This window comes from Gopherus evgoodei, chromosome 8 (assembly GCF_007399415.2).
Source record: "Gopherus evgoodei ecotype Sinaloan lineage chromosome 8, rGopEvg1_v1.p, whole genome shotgun sequence".
NCBI classification, from domain to species: Eukaryota; Metazoa; Chordata; order Testudines; family Testudinidae; genus Gopherus; species Gopherus evgoodei.
The window spans coordinates 56,177,193-56,192,165 of NC_044329.1; the positions used below are offsets into that span (position 1 = coordinate 56,177,193).

Below are 14,973 nucleotides of genomic sequence, written 5' to 3' on the forward strand. Positions count from 1 at the left end.
GTTTTAAAGGGAATTGAAAGCCAGAGAGTTTAAAGGTAAAATTTTCAAAAGCACCTAAGTGACTTGCCCAGGGTGGGTCCCACAAGGAGTTTGTGGCAGAGTCAAGAGCTGAGCCCAACTCTGTCCACTCTGTAGCTTAACTACAAGCCCATCTTTCCTCTGACAAAAATAATCAAATGTCCAGTTATTTTCCTCCAAGGAGATAATGTAACTGTTAAGTAGGGCTCAATGCAAGCACATTATTTATTTCTGGAATTAGTACTCTTCTGGCTGGCATCGACTGGTGTGTGGGTTTGCTTGGTTTTGTTTTTGGTTCTCATTTGTGTTTGTAGTTACACAAAGTATAATAAGCAAATCATCTACAAATGTTATGTGCAATAAAGCAGTGACAAAACCGGTCAGTTTCCTGTCTATCACTCTGAATGCCCTGGTTTAAAGGGGAGGAAACACGGCTCGTTAATAGAGGGCAGTTTCAAAGCTGATGTCAGGAAAGTTCCATCCCTGGAAGTCTTTTGGCTGAGCTACATTTCATTTCTCTCAAACACCATCATCCAGCTGAACGCTCTGGTGCCAAGTATCAGTGACATGGGAGCTCTCAGTGGGACATACCAGCTCCCTTCACATGGGATACTGAAATATTGTTTCCAGGGCTTTTGAAACTTCCTTTTGCACCAGATCCTTTATGTGGTGATCTGAACTATTAAACAGGCAGTGATGGAGTCTTCCTTTAATGAGCTGATAATACAAGTTACAGTCAGGGGAAAGTTGTCTCTCCACAAAAAACTCTTCAAAGGAAGGTTACAAGATTACGTCACAAGATTCGGAACTGAGGTGAGGAATGCACAGAATACACGCAACAGAAACCCACTTGCTCCTAACGTGCTCCACACAGGGATTGGGGGTGGGGGTGGGGGTGGGGGGAAAGAACACCCAGCTAATCTGCAAAACAGCAGCCTATCTCAGCAGAGCTCATGTTTTAAAGGTCTTAATCTTGGATCCTGACTAGCTTTTTCCCAAAAGTCACAACACTGTGGCTCAGGAATAAGTTGCAGCGCTGCCCCATGATTGCGGGTGAAGATGGCTGTCCCCTCAACAGGCCATTGGCTGTTTCTCATGTATGTGCTGTAGGATGCCATTGCAAAGGACAGCCAGTAGAGACACTTTGAACGTGGGTAGGCAAAACTGACCAGGATTACACAGGGCCAGTTTACACTGGCAGATAAAAGTCAGCATAGGAAGTGGCTATTCTGAGGGAGGGCCTCGACTCATCTGAGACCTGACTGCCTGTAACATGGACAGCTGTGGCGTCCAGAAAGGATCAAGGAGGTCAAGTGTCTCAGAGGAGACTGAGTCCCCGAAGGAATACAGCATTGGAATAAGGGAAGGATGGTCCAATGGTTAGTGTGCTGGACTGGGACTATTGTTGGCTCTGCCATGAACTCCCTGTGCGATCTTGAACAATTCAAGTAGGAGAGTTTTCAGAGGGCCTGTAGTGGGGGTGGTTACCTGCTCCTGCCCTTGGGGCTTAAATCAGCCCAGGAGAGGGCTGTGGCTGGGACAAGAAGAGCTTAAAAGCTGCAGCTCCAAAAGCTGGGCTGATTGGGGAAGCGGCTGCAGCTGGGCCACACCCTAATCAGGCCACAGCTGGCCTGTATAAAAAGGCCAGGGAAGTCAGGAACAAACAGTCTCCCTCTGGCTGTAGAGGGAGAAGGGCCTGGCTGCAGGGAGCTAGACACAGGGCTGGGGAAAGGCAGAAGAGCTGGGGAGCTCCTGCCTGGAAAGCACCAGGATGCGCCCTCCCACCCCCATGATGTTTTAGAGAGGCTTTCAAGGCATTTAGATGCCAGATTGGTTATAAACCAGGTTGGGAATGTCCTGTTGGATTCTAAGGCTGAGATTTTTTCCTAAATCTGTGGGTGCTCAGTGCCCATTAAAACTAATTGGAGCTGGGCATTCATATCCCATGGCTAGTGGCACTCGACCTCTTCTGGGGTGGGATCTAGCCAGGACCCTCCTCCCATCACTGAATAGAATTTTGTGTTCTTAAAGAAGTCGCCTTCTGCCTGATCATGTGAATGAACTCACGAGCATATCGATTGAAGGAATGGAAGTATCGGACAAACGAGAAGCCACCAAAGATGAACGAATTGCATTCAAGAAGTTCATTAACAGAGTTGTGCAAATTATAACAAGAAACCAAGAAGGGTGTAGACGTGGTGCTTCATAGAAGGCTTGAGTAGCCAACTTTAATTTGTGTGATGATTTTAAAACACGAGTTAAATCTAATAAAATGGTCTTGAAACAGTTTTCAGTTTTTACTGTGGCGCCATACAGCCCATCTTCACCCTCACGGTCTCGCTCCTCATCGGCCCTGACACCCTGCCCTGTAAATTCGAACACCCCCCCCCCCCCATTTCAATTCCTGGTGAAACCATTGTGGGTGGGATTCTGTGGACTGCAATGTGCAGGAGGTCACCGTGATCTAGTCTGGTCCCTTCTGACCTTAAAGTCTATGAATCACATTTGCACCCTTCATCTAAGATAGCAGGTGATGCTGCATCAATTCTATGTGCCATTCCAGGACTCCACAGATACCTCACCAGCCCCAGATGGGGGAGAGAGAAAAGTCCCTTAACTGCGAAGTGGGTGTGGGATGGTAACCTGGAGCTGCTGGGTCATAGTGACTTTTGGATTCCTTTGAGGAGAGTTGTCATAAACAGATAAGTAAGAGTTAATAGAACAGAAGTACTTCATATCTTTTTTGTCTGTAAAGGATTAACAAGATCAGTGAGCCTGGCTGTCACCTAACCAGAGGACCAATCAGAGGACAGGATACTTTCAGATCTTGAGGGAGGGAAGTTTTTGTGTGTGCTGTTAGATTTTGGTTGTTGTTCTCTCTGGGGGCTCAGAGGGATCAGACGTGCAACCAGGTTTCTCTCCAATCTCTTTGATACAGTCTCTTATATGTCCAGAATAGTGAGTACTAGGTAGATAAGGCGAGTTAGGCTTATGTTTGTTTTCTTTATTTGCAAATATGTATTTGGCTGGGAGGAGTTCAAATTTGTATTTTGCTGAAAGGATTTTGATTTGTACTTGTATACTTAGGCTGGGAGGGTATTCCCAGTGTCTATAGCTGAAAGACTCTGTAACATATTCCATCTTAAATTTACAAAGATAATTTTTACTGTTTTTTCTTTCTTTAATTGAAAGCTTTTCTTGTTTGTCTGATTGTTTTTTTTATTCTGGTGAGACCCCAGGGGACTGGGTTTGGATCCACCAGGGAACTGGTGGGGAGAAAGGAGGGAAGGTGGAGAGAGAGGTTAATTTCTCTCTGTGTTAGGATTACTTTCTCTCTCAGGGAAAGTCTAGGAGGGGGAGAGAGAAGGAGGGGGGAAGGTGAATTTTCCTCTCTGTTTTAAGATTCAAGGAGTTTGAATCACAGTGATCTTCCAGGGTAACCCAGGGAGGGGAAGCCTGGGAGAGGAAACGGTGAGGGAAGGGGTTTACTTTCCTTGTGTTAAGATCCAGAGGGACTGGGTCTTGGGGGTCCCCGGGCAAGGTTTTTGGGGGGATCAGAGTGTACCAGGCACTGGAATTCCTGGTTGGTGGCAGCGCTACAAGTACTAAGCAGGTAATTGAGCTTAGAGGAATTCATGCTGGTACCCCATCTTTTGGATGCTAAGGTTCAGAGTGGGGAATTATACCATGACAAGAGTGAAGCAGATTAGAACATTCCAGAATGGTCAGAACAATGGGCATCATTGGGGACAGGAAAGATACAAGCAAATTTCTGTGAGGGACAAACAGCCTGTATTTTGCACTTAAACCTTGTTACAAAACATTGGGAATTTCACTGAATTCTCGTCTACCCTGAATGACAGAAATAATAATTTTTTTTAGGAGGTTTTACTTAGCTTGTTGCTAGAGGTGGGTGGTATCCTTTGTACAAAACTTTTTGATGAAAAATGCAGATTCATCAACACTGAAACCTTTTGTGAATTAGCATTGGTTTTGCTGAATCGTTTTTTGGGGGGTGGAAGAACTCCAAAACATTTTGTTTTGACCTTTTCTAAAAGAAATGTGTTTTTTTTCCCAGTGTGAAGGGAATTTTCATTTCAAAATGTACTTTGTTTTAAAATAAAATTAATTAAACAATTTTAAATGCTCAAAGCTAGACATATTGGTTCAGTTTTTAAACATTATTTTTGACTTTGATTTGTGAAAAGGTTTAAAAAAACCTTATTTTTGGTTTGCTCCAAATGAATTTTTTTCCAACTTCAGAATTGGTAACAAGCCAAAAAGATAATTATTCACACAGATCTAGTCATTACTTCATCCCGTTTTTTTTTTTAATCTCAACCATGCAAAACCAAACACTGTCATCAAGGATAGGCCCAAAATATAGTGGGGGAAACGAAGTCCAACAAAATTTAATATGAATTAAAACATTTGTGAAATTTAAAATAAAAGAATCTGTGCTGGCCACTGTTGGAAGACAGGATGCTGGCTAGATGGCCCGCTGGTCTGATCCAGTATGACCATTCTTATGTAAAGTGTTTAATAAGGTGAAAATCTTGGTCAGTGTATGGATCTTGATCTATCATTTCCTATTGGTTTATTGGTTCTGTTGGTCTGATTTGAATAATTACTGTACGGTTAATGCTAAATAAATGTACAATATACAAATTCCTATGCTGGGACTACCTAATAACAGTGGTCAGCCAATCCGAGTGCAGATATTTGCATAATCAGGTGGCAATTTGTGTGTAACCATGCAAGTCTATGCTGATGGGCTACTATTATCCCTGTGTTCTGTTTGGCTCATCTAGCCAGGATTTTTGAACTGTTTCCCAGCAACAAATATGCCTCTGCAGCTTCTGGCTCCCTTCAGCTAAAGCAAGACACCAGTTTTGACATGCAAGAGAAGTGGGAGAAATACCAAATAGCACAGAAAACTGAGGCTGAGAAACTGAAAGGAAAAATGTTCTTAAAAAGTTAAGATTACAGCCCCCTCCCATACAACCCTGGCCTGCACTCACTTCCCTCCTCCATGTTTATTCCGGCTCCCTCTTAATCTGATAGGAATTCTCCTATTGACTTTATTACCAGCTCCAGCATGTTTATATTGGTTGAATCCCAGTCTCTCTCTGTGAAATCCAAAGCTGGTTGAAAAATGGCACAGTAACTTTTTTCCCCTTGTCAAAATTTCTAAAGGTTTGAAGTTTTCCAACCAGCTCTCCAGATTAATTTTGAAACACAGTGGAAACAAACATACTGTAGTGCAGTCTGGGGAGAGGAGCCTGGGGAACTCATTGCCAAAAGACCTCCCTGAAAGCTTTGCAAGATTCAGAAAGAGGTTAGACAATCATGTGGATTAAAAATAATCCAAGTTAGAACAGATATAATTAAAAACAAAACTCACCCAAGAGTTTTGGAGATGGACTTTAGACCCTCATGCTTCAAGGCTTAAGTCAATAATTGGAAGGAATTTTCTCTGGAAGCAGGTTCATTTCATAGCTGCCTGCTGCAGGTTTTCTTCTCTGGTGCTGGTCACTGTCAACCAGGATACTGGACAAGATGGGTTCAGTATGACAATTCCGATGAAGGGGTGGAGAAAGGAGGGCAATTATGGGGTGGAGAAAGTAGGGCCCCAAATGGGTTAACTTCTTCAAAGCAAGTCTGTTTTTCTGCAGTTTCGTGACCCACTCTAGTGTCTTTCTTTCTTAGATTTAACATTTGAATATTTCACTTAAAATATCCACTACAACAACTTGAGCTGTTTTCATCAGCTCATTGCTAACCAAGTCCTTCACTAAGGAATCTGTAGGCATCTATCTTCTGAACTTGATGAAAATACCTCAGTCACAGGCTGGAGTATGTTGTTCAGCCCTAGATACAAGTACCTTGTAAATAGGACACACCTTCCTGCTGTTACCAGAATCAGGACCTGTGCACACATGATCTCACACCAAGCTGACTTCATGGAGTTATATACTGATTTGTGAGAGGGGAATCCAGCTCCCATCGTGTGGGGTGCTCACTAGTGATAATTCTAAATACAGTACTGCTTAGTACAGGAACAGCATTTTCCTACCCAGAAGTTGGCTGTGTCTTTCTTTTGGAGAATGAAAATAAAGTTTACGGGATTGTTAGCAGCAAGCCTGACAGTCTGTACTTACCCAGAGTCCAGTTTGTGAACCCCTTGGTACACTAGTGAGTAGCTATTCACAGGAGTGTCCTCTCAATTTTCTTTTAAAAAGCCTACTTTGTTTTGAACCTGACAGCGTCCTTCTGTCTCTACCAGTGTGGAATGAGCAAAGAAGTCCTCTTAGAGCAGCATTCTCAGGTTTTAGTTAGCTAACATGTACAAGGCCTTTTTGCTCTCAAGGGCATAGTGCAGCTTTCTCTTGGAACACTTGTGCAGACCTGCTCATAGCATGTACAAGTCACCTCAATGGGTGAAATACAGTCCGGGAATCAGAATTAGTTCTAGTCATTCTGTACCATGGGGCATAAAGGCAAACAATCTGCATGGGCCAAGGGGCTCTTAAAACATGAATTGCACTGGCAGCATGTGCTCTTTTTTTTTTTTTTTTTAATATTGAACTTCACTCCCTGCATAAAGAGGGGAACTACTGGCTTTTGTTCTCCTCCAGCCCACTTGGAGGTTTAATTTTCTGTAAGGGGCACAACTTTGGGATGTTTGTACTGAAGAAGTTTCTAATGGGCAAAACACTGGGAGCATCTGCTGTGCTCACAGAATGCTACTTTGCCTGAAAGTCCCATGGCAACTTATTGCAGTGACTGACAACCTCCTATACCCAGGTGTTCCTGGCACTGTACAGTGGAGGGGAGGGAGAGCTCCCACCCACCCTGCACCTGGGATAGCCATCTTGGGGCCAGGGCAGTCTCAAACTAAACCCTCCTATTGCCTTCCCAAGACCACTCCTCTCCCTCAGTGTTCAGTAGAACCACGGCTGTAGCCAGGCAGCAGATGGACACAGTTCTTTGGCTTCCTTCTCTCTTTGAAAGCAAAACCAGAGTTCAGCCCTGCTGTGGATTGAAACACAGGCAAGCACAGATCTACACCATTTCTTCCTGTAGGCTGAGTTGAAGGTCCTTTTAGCAGACTGCTGTACTGCTCTCCCTATGGACTCCCTCTCCTCAGAGCAGCACAGCCTTGCAAAGCAAGTGATAACCAAATATAGACAAATAAAAACAAACATGGCTTCTTCGAAGGAGAAAATGTTTCCTGGCTCGGCTCAGCCAGCCACCTAGTCTGCTGGTCACACCCAGCAGCCTTCAGCAGATGAATTCCTTCTTATAAATTTTCCCCAAAGGTTAACTGGTGCCAACTGTTTCCTGACCCAGCTGGTCAATGTTTCCTTCTCAGCATGGGGCTCCATGACTTTCTGACCCAGTCATTCTTGGGACTTGGTTGGGTGATAGATCCAATCACATCTGTTCTAGTGAAGCCTTTCGGTCTGGGGATTAACACATACAGGGCAAGGCAAGCATGACTGGGAGCTTTCATTTGACATCAGTGAGATTCCATCAGCATTGCTGCACCTGCCTTTCCCAGCAGCTGTTGCTTTAGAATATGGTGCTGAAAAAGTGATAGGAGAACCTCCGAGTTACTCCTAGTTCCAGCCTTTCTCCACCTTGGAACCACTGCAAGGAGGGGTTTAGAGACTGGGTTCTGAGCCGTGCAGGGCTAAGTCTGGACACTGAGTTTCTTAGTATAGCCATATCTGCTCTAACCTGAGTTGGCTTCTCATGTTGTATAGACTCATGGACTATCAAAGGCTGACAGAGGCAAAAGGAATTCAGGAGAAGATAGTCCACTTAGCATTGTGGCATCATGCCTGCAGTTCCCTTTCAGGTGCTTCTCACTCCTATCTCAGTGCCTCCAACATCTAGTTTTTACCACTAACAAGAACTGTATTCACATTCTCACTTTTTCCTGCTTTCATGTTAGCTCATTTCAGTGAACATCAGGGCTATTGAAAATCAGTAGCACGTGCCTGAGCTAAGCACAGAATGGACAGGAGATGTGGGAGATGACTCACTGTACAGTGCTGCATTGATGGCTCAACAGGCATCAGTTCTGATGTGGGCTTCTGAACATGCACCACCCATTGTAATCCTACTAGTATGTATCTTCCAGTTAGATTCTGTCCTTTCATTCTGAAGGCTCTCAAAATAACATGCAAACTGTATATGGGGATTGCATCCTTGACATGCAGCCACCTCCAGTGCAAAACATGGTAATTGCTTAACACTGCCTAAGGACTCGAGAATTTAGGGCTGGATGTGAAGAACAGAGCAGCATCCTCTTGAAAGGGCAAGGGGATTTAGTTAGACTGAGTGTGCCCAATGACTATTTTACCTCTCCTCCTGGAGCTAAAATACTTGCTGGAGCAGTAACAGGCAATGCCTGATGATTGACCTGTCTATGGATTGCTCAGTCAATCGTACTTTTTGTCATAGCATTCTTTCTCAGATCTGAACCTTAGAGTTCAGAAAATGAGATACTAGCACCTGAATCCTCTAAGCTTAATTACCAGCTTAGATCTGATAGCACTGCCACCACCCAAAAATATAGTGTTTTGGGGCACTCTGACCTCCCCAACCTTCCCTGGGGACCCCAAGAACCCAGATCCCTTGGGTTCTTAAAACCAGGAGAAATAAACCATTCCCCCCATCTTTCCGCCTCTCAGAATTTCCCTCCCTGGGCTATCCTGAGAGATACTGATCCAACCTCTAAATCAGCATACAGAGAAGCATCTCCCTTCCCTTCCACAAAGAGGCAAACAGATTCAAGGAAAACAGAGAGAGATTCTATCTCTCCCCCTCCTGTCTCCCCCACCCGTCTGGTGAGTTATCCCAATCCCCTGGAATAAAACAAGGGAGACAAGAAAAAAAATCAATCAGATTCTCTAAAAAGAAACCTTTTAATAAAAGAAAGGAAAAAGTAAAGAATTATTTCTGTAACTTCAAGATGTAAATATTACAGGGTCCTATAGCTTACAGACACCAGAAAGAGACTTTCCTCCCAGTACCAACACAAATCAAAATATTCCCAGCAACTACACATATAAAGGTTAACCAGCCAGATCCACAATTGCAAATAGAGTAAAACAATAAAAAAACCTAAACCGCCTGTTTTTACTTACTATTAGAAAAGAAACTTAGAGAGCCTGTAGTAATGTCTGGTCTCTCTCAGAGCCTCTGAGAGAAGAACACACAACGGACAAAGAACACACACAAAAGCTTCCCTCCGCCCAAATTTAAAAGTATCTTGTCTTCTGATTGGTCTTCTGGTCAGGTGTCCCGTTCCCTGCTTGTAACCCTTTACAGGTACAAGAGACATTAACCCTTAACAATCTGTTTATGACACTTTCCCCTTCCATTCTCTCTACCACCAGCTAAGGCCCTAAAACTGACACAGAACCATGTTTCTTTTGGATGAACGTGAGATGTTGGCTTTGTGCTGATGAACGCATACAAAGAGCTGGATCCAGCAGAAATCACAAAATTCTCAGGAAACAGACAATATAATGCATAGCTGCTTCAAAATCACAGAAATGCAGGACTGGAATGGACCTAGATAGGTCATCTTGTCGAGTGCCCTGCACTGAAGCATGACTAATTATTGTCTAGAGACTATCCCTGGCAGGTGTTTCTCTTAAAAGCCTCCAATGATGGAGATTGCACAAACTCTCTGGGTAATTTGTCCCAGTGATTAACTACACTTAAATTAGGGAGTTTTCCCTAATGTCTAACCTAAATCTCTCTTTCTGCAATTTAAGACCATTACCTCTTGTTCTGTCCTCAGTGGTTAAGGAGAAGCATTTATCATTCTCCCCTTTATAACGTTTTATGTACTTGAAGACCATTACCATGTCCCCCTGTCAGTCAGACTAAACAAATTAAATTTTGTCAAGCTTTCCTCATAAATCATGTTTTCTAGCCCTTTAATCATTTGTGTTGCTCTCCTCTGGACTTTCTCTAATTTGTCCACTTCTTTCCCGAAGTGTGGTGCCCTGATCTGGACATAGTACTCCAGTTGAGGCCTTATCAGTGCTGAGTGGGAGAATTACTTCTCATGTGTTGCTTACAACATTCCTGCTAATACACCCCAGAATGACATTTGCTTTTTTTTTTTGGCAACAGTATGACATTGTTGACTCCAATTTATTCTGTGTTCCAATATAACCCCATTTTGTATGTGGGCAACTAATTATTCCTTCCTAAGCAGAGTACTTTACGTTTGTCCTGATTGAATTTCATCCTATTTACTTCAGAGCCTTTCTCCAATTTGCCAAAATCATCCTGAATTCTAATTCTGTCATACAAAGCAGCTGCAACCCCTCCCAGCCTGGTGTCATTCACAAACTTTAAGTGTACTCTGTATATAATTATCCAAACCACTTATGAAGATATTTAATAGAACCAGATTCAGGACAGAGCCCTGCGGGACCTCACTCGATGTGCCCTTCCAGCTTGACTGTGAACCATTGATAACTACCCTCTGAGTCCATTTTTCCAAACAGTTGTGCACCCACCTTATAGTAGGTTTGTGTAGGCTATATTTCCCTAGTTTGCTTATGAGAAGTTCATGTGAGTCAGTATCAAAATCCTTGCATGGCCTTCTCATAAGCATGACTTCAGAGAGAGCAGCACATTAACAAACTCCTCTTTGTGCTCCGCTTACCGAGATACCATTTTGGTGACATCCGTATGAGACGTGACGTGTGTTTAAAATGATGGTCAGACCTGCTTTATGCTAAACTGATCATGTTTTTATCTTTTCTTTTTTTTAAAGTTGTCTGCAAATGCGAACAAATGACTTCATTTCTCATGTCAGCCCAGTCTGTGTTGTGAAAGTGCCTTGAGTGGAGCAGTACTAAGACCTGAAACTTTGCAGCTCTTGACAAGATCAATCCTGGCTGTGTAGAGGTGAAAGCAACAAAGAGTCTTGTGGCACCTTGTAGACTAACAGACATTTTGGAGCATGAGCTTTCGTGGGTGAATACCCACTTCGTCGTATGCATGAGGTAAAGGTGAGGCACGCAAGGTTTGGGGATTGATGGGAAGCTTAAGTTCATATATTGAGCTAGATAAGACCGCAGCCCTGTAAGTGCAAGTGAGTGTGCTGTAATTTCTGGAGGAGTGTGAGTTTGTGTTTTAACACAGTCAGGTTAATTCTTTTGTGCTATCAGTGCGGTTGAATGAAAGGTGTTTTGTTGCTTCTGCTGCTGCAGAAAAGGGTGTACATTAACACACTTTGCATCTGCAAAATTAAGGGTTTTTTTCAGTAAAATATCGTGTTCTATCTAAGGCAAATGAACAGAGCAAGAGTGAGTAGATGGATTACACACTTGAGGATACTGAAAGGTGCTGAGAGGGAGGAGGAGAGATGGCCAGGATTATGCTTTGTTTCTGTGAATATAATCCTACGGACTGTTTGATTCAGTCTAAATAAAACACACAACCCTTGATTTGTTTCTATAAAAGAGATGGCCAATCCCATAAAAGGTAATATAAAGTTGGGTTATTGTTGACCTCTGCATTGGTTCGTTCTTTGCTTAACTAACTGCTTTAGCAAGATTCTCTACTGCACATGATCTGTCTCCTCTTCTCAAGTTATTGCTGGGGAAGATAGGTTAGTCTGTCTATTTTTTCTCTGGACTTTTTTAACACTCTCATCACTGCAAACTAGCTGAAGGGAATTTGGCTCAGATTTTTAAAAAATACCCACTTTCCAGTAGCAATCAAGTGAAGAAACCCTTTAACTTACAAGCTGAATGTTTCCGGAAGTTGAAAGATACCTACTTTGCAGGGGTGGGACACAACCATCTAGTCTAGATCTGATCTTACACATAACTGAGGCTCTGTCTACACTTCATACCCTATGCTAGCATAGCCCCCTAGTGTAGACGCAGCAAACATCAACAGAAGGTGTCTTTTTGTTGCTGTAGAAACACCACCTCCCTGAACAACACTAGCTGCATCAACAAATGCTCTTCACCAGCATAGCTGCGTCAACACTGCGGGGTTTGCCAGCACAGCTATGTTAGTCAGGAATGTGTTTCTTTCACACCTCTGACCACTATAGCTATGCCAGTATAGATTTAGAAGTGCAGAATGAATGGCTCAGAAGTGTATTATGTCATGCCTTTCTTGGGCCTGCTTCATGGCTCTCTCATTCAGACTGCCTAGGAATGAGATCATCTCTCCCAATATGTGAGTAAAAACACTTCAGATTTCCTCTGCGAGAGCATGGACTCAGACTACTTAGGTCTCCCAGTGCCCTTGTGGCTAGAAGAACCAGGAGGCTATTTACGTTGAATGTTAGGCACCAGCTCAATGGCATTCATTTTTGTTGCGTATTTATGAAAGGAGCTGGATTGACAGTTCTCGGTTCTGTAGTGTGGTTTATTCACAGGACAGGTGCAGCAGCATTTTCATTGGTCTTGCAAGCTTCGCCAACCTTCACCCACCAGGAGCCTTAGTCATCTCATGCCCATTCAGTCCCTGAGCTGAGAGACTACCATCAAAGAGGCCACTTGTGGTCCTTATTGTGTCCACTGGGAACTGGGCTGAAGAAACCTCTCATGCATTTCACCCGTGCCACCAAACAGCCCCTTGATGGTAACAATTTCCCTCCTGGCCTGGATTCAAACCAACAATCTGGATGTGAAAGGCTCTTTATCAGTCCCCTCGGGATCTCATTTCAACTGACATGTTGGGTGAACTGAATTAAACCTGATAAGAGCTGTTTCAGAAATATGCCAGCTTTCCTAGATATGGTGCCTGACAGCCATTTCTGAAAGAGCTTAAACCCCATTGTAAATAATTCTGCTAAGTACAAGGATAAGAGTTATTTAGAATATCCAAGGTTTAGGATATGGAGAGGTTTAATGTGAGCAGCTTGAGGATTAGTTTTAAGCATTGAGAATGTCTGCTCTTGCTTTGCGGGGAATGTGGAATGCAGCCTGTGCAGTAAAATCACTGCAATCTCCTTGTCATGGAGATTGTTTTCCTCACTGCTCCTCTAGTTAAGCAGATGGCCCATAAATGACAGAATGCTAGTCCCTGGACGCAGCTATCACTGTTCATGCTTGAAATGTAGACAGGAACACGGATGCTTTGGGAGTGTGGTTTGGTCCCGTTCTGTGCTGCAAGACTGAACGAGACTTTAACCTAACTGGGAGCCCTTGACTCTGTAACAGTTCTCCTGGCTGTTGGAGGAACTATTGCTAACTAAGAGAGCAATTTAATTATAGTCTATATGTATCTACATGGGGAGCAAATATTTAATTATGGGCTCCTCGCTCTAGCAGGAAAGGTCTTACATGGTCCCATGGCTGGAAGTTGAAGCTAGACAAATTCAGACTAGAAATAGGACATACATTTTTAACAGTGAGAGGAATTAACCATTGGAACAGTTTACCAAGGGTCACGGTGGATTCTCCATCACTGATAATGTTTAAATCAAGACTGGAGGATTTTCTAAAAGCTGCTCTAAGAATTACTTTGGGGGAAATTCTGTTGTCTGTGTTATCCAGGGGGTCAGGCTAGATGATCACAGGGGTCCCTTCTGGCCTTGGAATCTATTAATGTGGGTGGAACCAAAACTTGGCTTCCCCAATCCCCTTCTGGGCTCTCTGTGACCAGACTGTTTTGTGGGGACCAGACAAGTGCACTTTTGGGAGGTGGGGGTGGGATTGCATACACAGATGCCGACTTTCCAAAGTGTGGCGGGTGCTCGACCCCTGGCTCTGCCCCAGACTCCACCCCCGCTCCACTCCACCCCTTCCCCCAAGGCTACACCCCACCCCACCTTTTCCCACCTCTGCTCCACCCCCACCCCGCTTCTTCCTGCCCAGTTCTGTGCCCTTCCCAAAGCATTCTGTGTCCTTGCTCCTCCCTCTATCCCCACCCAGCCTCCTGCACGCTGAGAAACAGCTGATTGCGGCGGGCGGGAAGAAGGGGGAGGCGCTGATTGATGGGGCCTGCCGGTGGGCAAGAGGCACTGGGGGGAGGCGGGGTGCTGATAGAGGGGCTGCTGGTGGGTACTCAGCACCCACCATTTTTTCCCCATGGGTGCTCCAGCCCCGGAGCACCCACGGAGTCAGCGTCAATGGTTGCATACATACACCGCTACCTCAATATAACGCCACCCAATATAACACAAATTCGGATATAACACGGTAAAGGAGTGCTCCAGGGGGCCAGGGCTGCTCACTCCAGTGGAGCAAAGCAAGTTCAGTATAACACGGTTTCACCAATAACACGGTAAGATTTTTTGGCTCCTAAGGACAGCGTTATGTTGAAGTAGAGGTGTACTTGAGTTCAGCCCCTAAGTCTGAGATATTTTCCTTTAACTGCAGCTCAGAGGTACCCCCTTCCCTCTCCTAGAGGGGCCAGGCTGCTCAGAGGCCAGAATTCCCAGCTGCCTCCGCTTTATATCTTTTAAAATAAACAAGCTGTTGATTGTGAGAAATATTCTTGTTTCTCACCCAGTTGTGTTTGAATCCTTCTAGTTAAAGACCACCTTCATGTGTTAGCAGGAGGATACACTTTGGGATCCAGCTAAACTAGAATATGTTGGATTATTGTTCATTAAATATTACAGTAGTACCTAAAGGCCTGAAGCATGGTAGGGCCACTAGCAACAGGCCCCTGCTACCTATGGAAAATGGCTTGGTTGTTAGTGAAGGGGAGCGCAGACTTTCCTGTACTGAAGGCTTGTTATAGACCTGTCAGAATGTGTTGTCTTTGGCAACACTGTTAGCAGTGACCTAGACTCTATGAAGTCCACTAGAAGCTCTGCTCTTACTATCCATTGTACATGGAAAGTGCCCAGATGCGATGGTGACAGGTGGCAGTATGAAACCTTAAGAGAGACAGAAAAGAGCATGGTTATTTTTTTACACTAGTACTAAAGCCATTTCCAAGCAGCTG

General features: G+C 44.0%; 1 long non-coding RNA gene across 1 annotated transcript; it reads right to left on the minus strand.

The window, feature by feature from the left end:
- Positions 1–630: 630 nt before the first annotated feature.
- Positions 631–13,543, minus strand: LOC115656389. Its single transcript, XR_004001648.1, has 3 exons — positions 13,470–13,543; positions 10,007–10,011; positions 631–650 (listed from the first exon to the last, which is right to left on the minus strand). It is a non-coding gene; the product is annotated as an uncharacterized LOC115656389 (long non-coding RNA).
- Between the last annotated feature and the right edge of the window lie 1,430 nt (positions 13,544–14,973).